Below are 14,958 nucleotides of genomic sequence, written 5' to 3' on the forward strand. Positions count from 1 at the left end.
GAAAAAAATATTTATTTGAGCTGACTGAGATTTATTTGAGCCAAATATATCATATATTTGCATATAGCCAAATAAGTATTTAATTGTGGTAAAGAAATGATTCAATTGCTGCACATAAATGTTAGTTGGGCCATGTGCTTCAAATGTATGTTAAGTATCGCAAAAATTTCCCTTATTCGTCACAAATTTGATATCTACCACAAATATATAATTTACTTATCAAAAATAAAAGATATATTTCAGTCAAATTATAAAAATATTTGAATCAACTGTCATATTTAGTTGTACCAAATATATTTATCTGCCATCAAGACCTGGGTCAAAAATGAAACTTGATTTAGACTTGGTTTACCGAGTCGAAATTTGGAGCCGTTTTTTACAAGACAAACTCGACTTTTTTTTACGGAGATTGGAATACATTGAGTTTTCGCCTTGGTTTAGATTTAACTGGCTTACTTAGTCACGATTTAAGACGAAAAAGTTGAAATCAAGTCGAAATTGACTTTGTTTAGACTTATTCGACTCAAAATGTAAGGCGAAAAACTCAAAACTAAGGTAAAATAATTTTTACACATTAATGCGAAAGTAAGGCGAATAAATAACTTCTTTTCGACTTGGTTCAGAGAGTCAAAAGTAAGGTGAATGACTATTGTGCTCGAAGTGAAGACAAATAAGTTCAAACTAAGATCAAAAAATACAAATAAGTTAAAATAAGTTGAAACTAAGATGAAAAAAGTTCAAAAAGTTGAGAAAAATTTAATTTAAGTCGAAAAAGTCGAGATCTTATCGAAAAATCGTCGGCAAATCGATAACTTCAAAATGAAATAAGGTGAAGCGATCCGGAATCAAGTTTTATTTTTGACCCAGGGAAATATTCAAAAAAGGCCACAAGTGAATTGATTTATTTGGGACAAATATTTTTTTTTTCAGTGCATTCTTAAAAAATTTTATATTAAATTAAATACTTAATTATTTTATCATAAATATTAGGCTATATACTATTGGTATTATCATAAAATTATGATGAGAACATGAACATGATATTGATAATTAATTGGATATTTTAAGCACTTGAATAATTAAATTAACAGATGTTTAGATTTTTATTATTTTTTTTTTCACTGTTCTCAAGTCCCGTAAAATCCGCATATCATTTGCATAATTGGTCTGAGAGTGACATTTCCATTATACAAAACTTTAAGAAGAAACAAAACAATCACTCGTTTTTTATTACTTATACTCATCAAGGTGATTTGCTGTTAAAATTTATTTGTTTGCCGTTATTATTCAACCATTACACTTTAATTTCATAAATCTTTTTATTACAAACATAAAACTTGGCTTATATTTAAAAAAACTTAATTTTCAAGTTTTTTAATTAATTCATCAAGTTTTATTTTTAAAATTTGTTATATATCAATTTATATCATGAAAGTTGCCTGACATTAAATTATAATTTAATACATGCAAATTTTCTTTTAATGAATCTATAATTGTCGTGGAAATTGTCAATTATCAATTAATAAATAATTTCCAAATATCAAGTGTCACTCCTAAAAATGGCCAGTGGCCATCCTGAAAATAATTTCAAATAATTGGATGACGTTATTATCAATAACTAACTTTGGTGATTTAAATATTTATAAGAACCAGTTTCAAATGCTTAAAAAAAAAAAATTTTACTTTTAAAATAGACTTGAAAATAGGACACTCAAAAGTTCAAAACATCTATCAGTTATTAATAATTCATTAATTTCTGATAATTAGATCGGCAATTTTTTTTTATTTCTCTACAAGAAAAACAAAATAATAAAAAAAAAAAAAAAAAAATAGTTATCAGAACAGAAAACCAATGAAGTAAAATATCAATCCCGAGCAAACCTTAGCTCAAACTTTCTTGAAGCCAGAGAATTCTCGCAGTTACTCTGAACTCGACGAAAATCCCCCGTTCCGAAATTTATCGCGGTCGTAACTGAACATTTCCTTCCTTCTTCCATTCTCGCCTTTACACCACTGTCTCATTTTCATACATTTTTCTTCGATCCTTACTCTCGAGACTTTTTCTCACACACTCGAGGCTGCACTAAATATTCTTACATAACACAACCTCACTTACGCTTTTCACTTACTGAGCCTGACAATTTCCGCAGATTTTAACGACCGTTAACATACCGCGATATATATTTTCACGAGTGATTGATAGACATCGATTTTTTATTACCCAAAGATCAACTACTTTTATATTATATTTTCTCGCAATATATCTCAAATGAAATGAAATCCAATAATTTTATTTACTGCCGTTAAATTATAATTTACTCTCTCAAAATTTATTACTCGCCTTCTTCACTTTACCATAAATAATTTAAACTCCATCGTTCAATATTATTATATTCAAATATCATAATATATATTAAAGTATAATAAAATCTATAGCTTAACCTTTTTTAAGAGAGCTAACAATAATAATGACATATAAAAAAAAGGTCAGTCGCGTTAATTGTCGGTCATTAATATAAAACAAAATATAAAGAGTGTATTGCGTGACAAAGTAATATATTGTACAGCCAGCCGTGAAATGAAGAACGTCGTAAGCTATTCCTCGTAGTACAGCCCTTTCCACGGTATACACCCCTATCTTATCGTTGGGTTAAGATCAAACAGCACGTGAGGTCAAGGCAGGCCAGGTTTCAGCCCTACTGGTACTTGCACCAGTACAACTCACTATTACTATTATTAGTACTAGTACTAGTACTAGAACTAGTACAAGTACTGCGCCCACGCAATCGGCTGCTGTATTCCAACTATTACTACTACTGAAACTATGGCTACCGCAGCAACTGCAATTGCTTTACAATGCTCCAACTACCTTGGCATAGCATTGCAGTAAGCTTCGTAGTACAATAATACAGCATTACAGCATTAGATTGTACTGGTAGTAAGTCGCAGAAGTCCGATAGACACGAGGTCACTTTGGTCTCGGACGTCGCGTTGCTTCCTTCCGATAACAAACGACCCTACTGCACGCTTCACCTTTGTACTTGGCTCATTTCTACTCTTTGAGAAAAAAAATGGTTCATTTTTAGAACAGTGGGTATAATGAGCACCGAAATTTGATTTTTGAAAACTGCTTCCGTTATTCATTTATTTATCATCAAGAGATTTAATCGGGTAAATAATGACTCAGCTGTCAACGTGGCGGCAATGAAATCAGGGTTTTATTTAACGTTTTTTTTCTAAGAACTTTAGGAGATTTATAAAAAATTTTTTTTTTGTATGAGAGGCTTTAACTGTCTCTGTCAGTCATATCATATTGCATGTCGTGAGCGGGCGTAGTCGCAGATTCATAAAAAATATAAAGAGAGAAAAGCGTGAACGCTGTATCTGACTGTGTTCACTCAGTCACTTGGAGTTCTTTTCAAGAGCGGGCTGGCGTTTCCTTCTCTCCCTTATTCTCTCTGTCGCGAGATAGAGCTCTCGGAGTGTAAGGAGGGTGAGATGGTGAGGAGGAACCGAGAATAAGGGAATGACGAGAGGGTGAAAATGGGGTGGTGGGTGCCCAGAATGCTGGGAGATATGGGGTGTTCTTTCCCTCCGTGACGGAGGAGTTGAGAGTGCCGTTGAATATGCATGAAGCTACGGACTGCTATCTTCCGTCCTAAAAACATTGAGTCAGCCAACAACGAACCAGCCGACAGCCACCGGTCGAACTACGCGAGCCGCCAACCCCTGGACGTGCGTGCCTATGTATATACATTTATATATATTGTATATTATATTTTTTTTCTCTCGTAACCGTCTATTCGTCAACGATCAATGTCTCCTTTTATGTAAATCACAAACTGCTGCATTTAATTTTTTTCGTTGGAACTAATTATTATTTTTATTACAGTAAAAAAAAAGGTATTTTTTAAGACGGAAAAAAATATATGATATTGTTGAGTAAATAGGGAATTTAGTGAATTCGTCGTAAGCACAAAGCGTCTTCATTATTTCCGGAGTAAATTCCACAGTCGTTGAAGCATCCCTTCCGCTTTCATTGAGAGAAAAACCATCAGGGGACAATTTAATTTATGAGAAAGGAGAATTTCTTTTGTCCTCGGTAAAAACTTTTCTCAAGACATCAATCATTATCTTTATTATTACTACTTTATTTTTTTATATTTTTTACTTCATTGGAGTGCAATAATTCACAGAGTAATTTCTACCTTTTAATGCCGGATTTTTAACATTCCGACATTGTGTTTAATTACAAGCAGTATCGCGGATAATAAATCAGCAATAATAAAATTAGTTGGCGTGTCGATAAGTACAAGAGTATAATACCAACATGTAAATAATATATTATAAATATATGGATGTGTGTGTGTTGTTGCTCGCTGGTCGCTGGTTGTTAAAAAGTCATATCAGAGAATATTTAGTCGCGGCACACAACACGTTACCGTGTCTTATTTGCGTACAACGCCGAGTCTGATTACGCATACGGCGATTAATCAAATGGGACATAGCAAAGTGCAGAGTGTGCGGCTTATGTGGGGAGGCGCAGCGTTGAAGAGAGTGGAGTTACGAGAGTGCTGTAAACAAGTGGTGATATCTTTGAGAATAAACGAAGAGGATCTGCTGCTATTCGATATCGTCGCGGGGATTCCCTTTCATTTTATTCAGACTGCAAATAACCACTCGGTGGCAATTTATACAGACCGGGTTACTTTACTTTTAATGTAATATATGTAGATAAATAATTTTTGTCCGAGTGCAAGTGAGAAAGAGAGAAGGCTCTGTGAACTGCGTGTGCCGTGCGTACGCATCCCAACAATCATGTATATATTATGTGTAGTACCACTAACACTAACACTAACGCCAAACACTCAAGCTATAATGCATTCAAATGATATTCACTCTCGCGCACTGACGCGAGTGTTTTCGACAAATTAATGCCATGTACCGAATATCTACCTGTCAAGTATTTAACGACCGATCAACCATTTCATATTCGCTTTATAAAACAACTCTGATTTTGCTTTTATTATTTATGTGGGTAATCATTTTTTTTTTTTTAACTATGCACAATAATTCTTCAGAGCATAGATATTTTTAAAAACTATTATTATTTTTTACGGCTTGTTAAAGATGTGTTTTAATTATTACTACACTGTAAAAAATTTGCGGAATTAAATCCGGAGATAATTCGGAGCGGATGACTGTTTATTTATTTATTTCCCTGGGAGTGAAATTTACTCCAAAACGGAATTTATTTTATCATTAAAACTCCGAGTTGGAGTAAATGCGGATTTAAATTAAATCCAGACCACTCCGAAATCACTCCGCTAAAAAAACAAACTCTCTATTTACTCCGTATGCTGAGTGCTTTTTTTTTAAATTCTAAACTCCGAGTGACGGAGTGAATTCAGATTTAAATAAAATCCGTAATCACTTCCAATTTTTTACAGTGTAATCTTATTATTACCCGAGACGAAAAATTCAAGTCTCTCTGAGTCTCTGAGAGTCTCTAGAAGGCTCGCTGAGTCTTGCTGAGTCTCTCTGAATCTTCCTGAGTCTCTCTGAGTCTCCATTTTAAAGACCAGCAGACAATCGTGTTTCACATGGTCTCTTTGAGTCTCCCAGAGTCTCTCATTCAGAGACTATGGAAGACTCAAACTATAAAATTTCCCAGCAAACATTAAGTCTCCCAACACGAGACTTAAAGAGACAACTTACAGACTGTAAAATTTTTTAGCAAACATGTAGTCTTTCAACACGAGACTTGGAGAGACTAGAGACTGTAAAATTTCCCAGCAAACATTTAGTCTCCCAACACGAGACTTACAGAGACTAAAAACTGGGAATTTCCCAACAGCTTTAAAATTTATCTCTTCAACAAGACCAAACAGTAACAAAAATTTTATAAGTAGGGTACGTTTATCTACAAACGATAGTGTATGTACATATAATAAAATTGGTACTACATTAGGCAGTAATATTTTTACACGTACAATATTTTCGTAGGTTGGTGTAAATTTGTAGGTTTGTGTCCAGAAAATAATATTTTAAAGATTCATTCCGAACTGAACCTTCGGATCGGATAGTTTGCTTGAAATATCAGTGGATATCGTGTTGTGTTTCACAGTGTTAAAAAAATGTTCGTTTTAGTTTTTTGGATTAAAACCTTGCAAAAGTCTGTTATTAACGAAAAAGACATTTGCATTCCATCGAGCCCAGACGTTACAGCAGAAGTAGGAGATATTGTACTATAGTGAAATGGGGAAAATCGAAGTCTCAAACAAAGATTCTCCGATACATCAGTAAGTTATTAAAAATAGTAAAACTTGTAATATAACAAAATAATTTTCACAACTTCGTAAAGATTAAAAAAATTTTTTTTGTTCTCTATTTTTTCTATATATTTAATGAAATCTCTGTTCATATTCATAGGGTCTAAAGAAGAATTAGAAAAAATAAATGTTGGGGAAAGATGGGAACATCATTGATAAAGCAACAAGAAACTCGAAAAAAAACAATTCAACAAAAATATTGCAGAGAAAAAAAGTTTTAGTAAATTCAAACTATTATCTCAAAAAGCTTGTAAGCAAACTGAGAAATATTATAATGAAGAACTTTTATCGAGTTTACTTGAAAAAAATTGCGAAGATAAAGATAATTACACAGATGACGATGAGATAGTAGCCGATACAATTCGAGATGACAATAAAACATCAGAAATCGATGAAATCAGTAAATCATGTTATATTTCAGTTTCCGATAATAGTATTAGTACCACGTGCGAATTTTGTTCATCATTACCTGTAAGTAAGTACTTGCATTCATTTCTATAACAATAATTTATTATTGTTTATTTTCACTTTAATTTTTCATACATTTATTTATTTTAGCATTAGTTACTGCATAGGCTATCATGTGTATGGAACACGTTTTAAAATTTTTAAAAACTATATATTATCAGAAAGTATCTATTGAAAAAGCAAATAGTAGTGTAAGTAATGAGTAAAATAATAATGCATTATACTCCTGTATAAGAAAATTTAAATTAATTTTAAATGTAATATTTAATAATAAAAACTATTAATATAAAACTATATTGTATTTTTAATTATTTGTATAAAAATATTTTAAGAGTTGATCCTCAGTCTCTCATTCAGAGACTTTAAAACAGTCTCGCAGAGTCTCTCATTAAGAGATTCTAAAACAGTCTCGCCGAGTCTCTCATTCGGAGATTCTAAAACAGTCTCGCCGAGTCTCTCATTCGGAGATTCTGAAACAGTCTCGCAGAGTCTCTGATTCGGAGACTTCTATTACTTTAAAACAGTCTTCGGAAGTCTCTTCCTGAGAGATTCGTAGAGATCGAGTCTCTACGAGTCTCTGTGGCTGCCAACACAGAGACTCCCAGAGACTACAATAAGTCTCTCATTCAGAGACTCCAAGAGACTCTCAGAGACTCCGAGAGACTTGAATTTTTCGTCTCGGGTATCAGGTCAGAGTGAAAATTTGGCTTTAAAATTACTCGAACATAAGAATATAAATTATTTTCAGAATATTCAAGTAAATATCATTGTTAGTAATTTACATTTTTGTAAAAAAAATGATTTACCAAAAATTTCGAGTACACATTTTGATTGACCTCTGCCTACAACTTTGTAATCGAACCGAATTTTATTTGTGTCAGATTCAAAAATTTAATTCCAGTTCAAAAAATTTGTGACTCGATGATTGTTTGAGTGACTGAATCTAAGCATTATTATTACTAAGTTCCAAAATTTTTCGCATACTTCTTAACAAATCAATAAAAAGCGTATTAGTATAAATATAAATTTAGTTATAAATGTATAGTTCACAAAAAATAATGTCGAAATGAAATAAATATCACTTGAGAATATTTAACCTTTAAAATCAAATTTTCCTTTCACTCAGATAATAAAGTTCCCGGCGTAATATCCCTCATAACTCTCATGCACATTGAAATATTGAAATATCCAACATTGAAATATTCGCAAACATCAATATGTATATAGTACACAGTATCGGAACGGTAACCCGGAAAACGCATCGTGGTTTTCCGATAACCGCAACAAATCGTAAACCACGGTGGATGTCTATATCTATATATATTTATGTATATGTATATTGCGGAGTTTTGCGACGTACTTATTATCGTAGTATTGTGAAATTTCCGGTGGTAAAGATATACCTCCAGCTCAATTTATAAATCTCTGGTAGCTCGCACACAACCACTACCTTTGTCACTCTATAATACTGTTTCCTTTTCTCACTTGTCTCGATTACATTGACAACCTGACCGCATGAATAGGGTACACCCAAGTACTTATTCCGAGAAACGACTCTCAAGCTCGGGAGCTTATCCATCACCGCACACTAAATCGTCAAATGTTTTTTTTTTACTATTTGACGACGCTCGTACATACTCACATATAAATTTACAACCAGCTATGTATATATTACTGTTTTATACATTTTATAGGCCGTCTATGTGCCACCTGTCGTAATACTAAAATTAATAATAATCACAAGGATAAAAAAATAACGACAATAACAATAGAAGTTGGATTTAAAAAGTAATAAAAAAATACTCCGTTATTTTGTTTATTCCCCATTAAATTCACTCAACTATCTATTAAAAGTAATATCGACTGACCTTTACTTTCCCTTTCTACTTCACTAGCCATTCCATCAATTACGCATTCTATCGGCCAACATTACCCATTTTTAAAAATATTATTTTTATAATCTCGTGAATAAAATCGATAAATTTTTAATAACCGCGACGAATTTCAAGACCACGTGGGGAAAAAAATGTGAATAAATAAAAATTTAAATAAATAAATAAGTAGAAGAGTTTCGCGATGAACAGACTGATGGCAGTGCTGCCATCTGTGGTCGAGCTTGCACGAGCAAGTAGCCATTTTGTTTCTGGAGGTGGCCAGAAGGTCGCCGTTGTGTCGCGTCACACCCGCGCATGTCCATTGGTCCCTCCCACGGCACTCGTATCCAATTTCTCCTCACGCGAGCTGACTCTGTACTATATAGCCCAGAATACACACCGACTACTCCCTACTTCGCGAATTCCCCTTCCACGAGATTTCGCGAATCCCCTCAACGAAACAATTTCGCCCCCACTACTGAGCTTTGAGCAACTCTCCCTCTTAGATTCTCCGCTGTCGATTGTTACTCCTCCGACTCCCACTATCAAGAAACACGTTCGCGGGACCGAGGGACGACCACCACCATCAACACTACTATCACCAGCCACCACCACCGGCAGCAGCATCACCAGCATGGTCCGCGTGCTGCCACACGATATTATCACTCCGTTTTACCCGCGATTTATCGGCCTTTATCAACTACATTGCCGCCGAACGGTGGATATTGTTCCCGCTACTGCCGCTGCTACTGAGTGAGAAATAGATGGTGGTGTGCTTTTCTCTATATGTTAAATTTTCCATTGGGATTTACGACTACTCTATCATCTACTGAATGATATTTTATTTTTACGCCTTACAAAAAAACTATTCTTCAGAAAAAAATTTCAGATATTAATTTATAAAATTTATTTAATTTAATTTCTAAGTAAAAAAAAAAAAAAAAATGAAAAAAGAAAACTCGAGAAACTCAAAGAAGTTCATCAAGATTCTTTGTTGGCACAGGAGGCTCCTCAAGTTTTAATTAAAAATCTTCGAGTACTCAGGAGACTTGCTCGTGACTCTCGAGAGCTCTAACCCCAAATATACGAGTCAAACGAGAAAGAGGAATAGAAATCATGAGACAAAGACTGAAGTAGAACGAAAGAAAGAGAGGTAGAGAAATATAAAGAGCGAGAGAGACAGAGTGAGAAATGAGAACATGAACTAAAGACACAGACAACGAATGGGACATAACACGACGAGATTTTAGTTCTCGTGGTCGTTGGAGTCGTCAGTTAACATTCTGTTCTCACTTAGACACGGAGCTGAAGATGAAGCGACATTTGGTGTGAGTCAGGTTAACGCAAAAACTGCGTAACTCTGTGCACAAGAGCGACGAAGGTCGCAATTGAGTTAAAAGAGTAAGAGGAAAAGAGAAAACATCTGGATGCACACAAAGTGCTTTTGAAGCGAGTGCAATAGACTTACTCACTCACAAGTTCTGTGCACGGTCTGGTGATTAGCGCCGCCTCTCGGGAGTGGTAACCGCCAATCGGTGGACGGCGTCGGGACGCCGACGTCGACAACTGTGTCTGTGTGCGTATGTGTGTGTCTATAGTACGCGAACTGCTGGTTTCTCTGCACAATCGCGGATAGTGGGATAGCAGCGACAAGCAAAGCCACGACAAAAATCAATCACCGTGCTCCCCGATCTTCCCATCTCTCTCTCTCTCTCTCTTGACATCCCGCTCACCATTCGTCGCTCGAAGCTATTCTATTTTGCACTCACACACGAACCCGCAGCCGCTATCTCACTCGCGGACCTAGAGAGTAATACACACCCCCTCAATAGCTGCGATATCCGTCCCTCTTGCAATATACTGCACTCCTCGAGCTCTTGATACTCTCTCTCACCCTCACACTACTCTACTTTGTATAACGTTCATCGTGTTTGCGAATGTTTCACTAAAACTCATCCACAGAGTATCTGGATCTCGTCGTCGTTGTCGTCGATGAGAGTCTGCCGGATAGAATTGAATGCACATCACGAAGCACACTCTGTTTTATGGGATTCAACGAAAGTAAAAGCCTATTCAAATTAATTTACTTAACAGGTTTTTACTGGATCATAAAACACCTATATAAACTTACTTATGTTTCGATGTGATGCCATTACGCTCCCATAAAAAAAAAATTAGTTACGATAAATCATTTATGTTACAATCAACCCAGACTTGTGTTAATTATTTTATATAACAATAATAATATTTTATTTAATTCATTTACAAGTGAATATAAATTAATAAAGCCCTACAAACCTACAGATCTGATTATGGAGCTGAGTATAAAATGAAATTCACACACACGTACGTCACTGGAAGTTGATGATTCTACCGGAATACATAATCAAGTTCCCAACATATATGACTGTACATACATACATCAGGCATCAACGGCTATATTTTGTAAAAATAAGAGTTTAATGTTTCGTAGCATGGGTTGACGTGTATATATATAATAAAAAAAAACAAGACGAGTGACCGCAGAATATGTCTCGCATTGTATTTAAAAGTAAGTTACTTTGTTTAAGTAAAAAGTCTTACTGTGTGTGATAGAGTGACAACAGCAACAACAACTTAGTGATCAAGTGTGCGTGAGTCATGTGTCCTGAGTAAGTCGATTGTCCCTACGATAGAACAACTGTCGTCCTACAGCAAGTCGCGTACGTGAGCGGTGTTCATCTCATCGTCGTGGCTCAGTTAATTTCCTCTTTTTCTATTTTTTTAATTTTATTTATATAAATATTTTTCCCGCGAAAAAATGTACTTTACTCGCACACATTATTTAAGCCACGACGGATGTGCGTGCTACGAATAATCCACTTTAAGCACTTGCATATAATTGAATAAATTTATATTATTACTAGCTGATTACATAAATTATAAATTATGTGGTTAAAAAAGTAATTAATTTTTATTTAGAAGTTATCTCGAAACAATATAATTGCTGAGGTATCGTGCAAAAGCAGGTAAATCTTTTGTCAAAAGTATGTTGAACATGAAGGCACGATAGTGCCATCGATAAGGCAGACATCTCGAGACTTACCGGAATAACTCTCGGTGGTTCAGTTCCGGGAAAAGAGCCCAGCTGCCGGAAGTCGCCAAAGCAAGGCGCGCAACTCGCTTGCAAGCTCCGCCGAGCAGCTTTCACGCAGAGGGAACGAGTTTTCCCGAGTAGAGGTCCAACTACTCTCTGCACCAGTTGTTACTTTATCCCGTGACTGAACCCACTGAGAGGAGACTCACTCAGCTCTACAGATAAAGTAGAAACTCGCAGAGGGAATTCTATCCTCTATATATTTTTACAAACTCAAATAATACATAAAGTTTGCACGATAAATTAGTATTCAAATTTAAATGCGCGGCAATTTGTAGAACATTTACCAGGTGCGGTAAAAAAAGTTGAGACATGAATGAAGCGAAAATTAGCAAGTAATTCAGCTGATGATCGGAACCGTTATTAATCATATATAATTTACGTACAACTAAATTACCCGTATCCAAAAGGTATTGACTGAGCTCGAAAAAAAAAGTAAAAATCGTCAATAAGCAAAAGGGCAAGCGTTGACCTGAAGCTATTGTCATCTTTCGATATAAATGTCGAGGCCTAACGAGCTGGTTTTTATTTTAGTAGGCTACAGGCTCAAGACCAGATCGTAACTTAAGTATAAAAAGTTTAAATTGACAATAAGGCTGCAGGTGCTACAAACACTCGTACGCTCGTACGGATCAGAGCGATCGCTGCGAGAAATCGGCAACAGCGAATCGTCCCACGAAATATCCCTGGAGGATTCGTAGATTCACCTGCAGAGTTATTCACCTGCGCGCGTGCCACGTGAAAGTATTCAATGTGAAAATAATCGAACGTACTGCGAGTACTAATATTACGAATTAAACAGACGTATATTTTTAGTCTAAGCGGTATACGAACGCAGAAAAGAGTATTAGGATAATTATAAGGGCTTTAGATGTTTTGTAACAGGTCGTAACAAAAAAGTCATCAGATAAGCTACTAAGTGCCTGTTTTGAAAAGCCACTTAAAAAACTAATCTCTGAGTATATACATTTTCCGCTTATTAGCAATAATTTAGGTTTCAACATCAGCTGTCAGTTGGCCTAAAAAATAGCCGTGTCATCGCGGACACGCTGGACACATCATAAACGATGAGAAGAGTATAGTGTAGATCAATCAGGCTACTTGACAAAGTGCCCTCCCATCGGTTGAAAAATCATCACTCTCAGACGTACCAAGCTTTTATATAGTTTAACATTCTGTTGGAAAGTGAACCACCGGCGCCTGAGGAGATTCAAGATCCAAGATCATCATCAACAAGTGAAAGACGTTGAGATGCCGTAATATTGTGATGTGTAAGGACGAGACTAAGTTTTTGGAAACACCTTGCGCGGCAGGTGCCATCATCCCAGCGGCTGTTTTTGCTTGTAATAAAACTCACTACTACTATTACTTTTTCTTCCATGTATTTTTAGTGTGTGTGTATTTTTAAAAATACAGACAAAGATATAAAACAAACGATGTGTGTGTGTGTATGCCGTACACGGGCACCGCGAGTCAACGCCGGTACTTAAAAATATGTTAGCGGCAGGCGCATAAGCACCGTGACCTCCGAGATAAAATCTGTAAAGAGCCCAGGACGATGTGAATGTGGTGAACGTGCTGGAGGAAAGGCGAGCAAAGCCTTTTCGATCGAATACGTCAGATGCTTCTGCTGGTTTACTCTATGTGCACAGTATACTGCACGGTGTGTGTACAGTATTAAAAAGGGGAACCGTATGACCGTGACTGTAACCGTCACGCTGACACAACCCTTCAGGGCCCACAACAACCACCACCGCCTGTCTTATCAGCTTGAGATTATCGCAGGCTTCTCGAAATTACCCTCGGCTCGCGAACGACTCCCAACAAAACTCCCAAAGCATTTTTACTGGAAGCACTTTTGTGTACTGCATAAAATAACTTCCGAGACCCTACAATTAGCGTTTTATTTCTCTACCCGCGGTTCAAGTGATAAGGAGAGAGTATATGGACGCTCCGTATAATTATTCAACAGTCGACGGTTTTTATCCCCTGACCAGGTTTTTTTTCTCATTGGGGAAGTAAAAATATAAGAGAAAATAATGGAAGAAAATTGTTTAAGATAAAATAAATAGTAAAGGAAAAGGCTGTACGTCATTGAACTGACGTTAAGAGAGTGTACGAGCAGTTGGGTTGAGGTTACGGGGAGGAGAACGAGGTGGCTGGAAAAAATAAGTTAATAAAAAGGAGAGTAGGATGTGGTAAAAAGAAAAGAGTCTTGAGGCTGCGTCATTGCCGGGCATGAACTTTGATTGATGGTACTGGGCGTTATCTACCCAACCCCCTCTTTCTTAGCTCAGCAATTCATCATCTCTGTCTGTTTTTCACTTTATTTTATATATGCAATATTTACTGTTATATATATATACATATATATATTATTCAGCTGCGGAGAAAAAGGACGCTTTCTCTTTTACGCTCTGGCTCTGATGAAATCTAGTTCGTTTATAGGATGACATTTTTTTTTACCAAAGTGTCAGACGCGTAAAATGAGTGACCGTCGAAACGTGTTAACGTGACTGATCGCTTTGTTTAAGAAGCAGACACTGCATACAAAATACACTGACCGCATTTTCTTCCTCGGAATTAAGTGTAGTCTATAGAAATCCATTTCGCCAATGCGATATGGACATACTTATTGTATGTGTACACTCCTTGCTGGATACATATGTATGCTAAATAAACCGCAGGATTAAGATGTCGGCTTAGTTCTTTATTTTGTCTTTTTTTTTTTTATTTTTTTTGTGGTAACGGTCAGTTTGATTTATTGGTGTGGGCTATGCAAAATTTTTAGGGAAAAATATGGTGACCCGTGTATATTGCGTACACAGAGAGCTGGCTGGTTGATATATCCGGCTGCGTATGCGGACTCTGCCACAAGATCCCGGGTTTTTTTATTTGCATAAAGTGAATTATTAGACAGCTTGTTGAAGCTGAAAAATATAGATTACCGTACACTCCACTCCGGTTTATAAATTTTTGTCATAAATGGTAAAAAGAACTTTTATAATGTCGCTAAAAAAAGTTTCTGCTGTCTAACACTTAATATATTTCTTTGTAAATAAATCGCTTTTTTAAAATAAACCGAATTGAATATTTTTTTAATTTATAAATTTGATTTTATTACTCAGACCTAAACACACATTCGTAT

General features: G+C 35.7%; 1 protein-coding gene and 1 long non-coding RNA gene across 7 annotated transcripts in view; one reads left to right on the forward strand and one right to left on the reverse strand.

Annotated features, from left to right (window-relative positions):
• The window catches only part of LOC130667311 (uncharacterized), a 150,142-nt gene that overhangs the window by 42,174 nt on the left and 93,010 nt on the right, over positions 1 to 14,958 (forward strand). The window lies entirely within an intron of this gene.
• LOC130667309 (mucin-2-like) overlaps positions 1 to 14,958 on the reverse strand; it is a 71,341-nt gene that overhangs the window by 23,696 nt on the left and 32,687 nt on the right. The window lies entirely within an intron of this gene.

The sequence above is a fragment of the Microplitis mediator genome, chromosome 5 (genome assembly GCF_029852145.1).
Source record: "Microplitis mediator isolate UGA2020A chromosome 5, iyMicMedi2.1, whole genome shotgun sequence".
In the NCBI taxonomy this organism is placed as follows: Eukaryota; Metazoa; Arthropoda; class Insecta; order Hymenoptera; family Braconidae; genus Microplitis; species Microplitis mediator.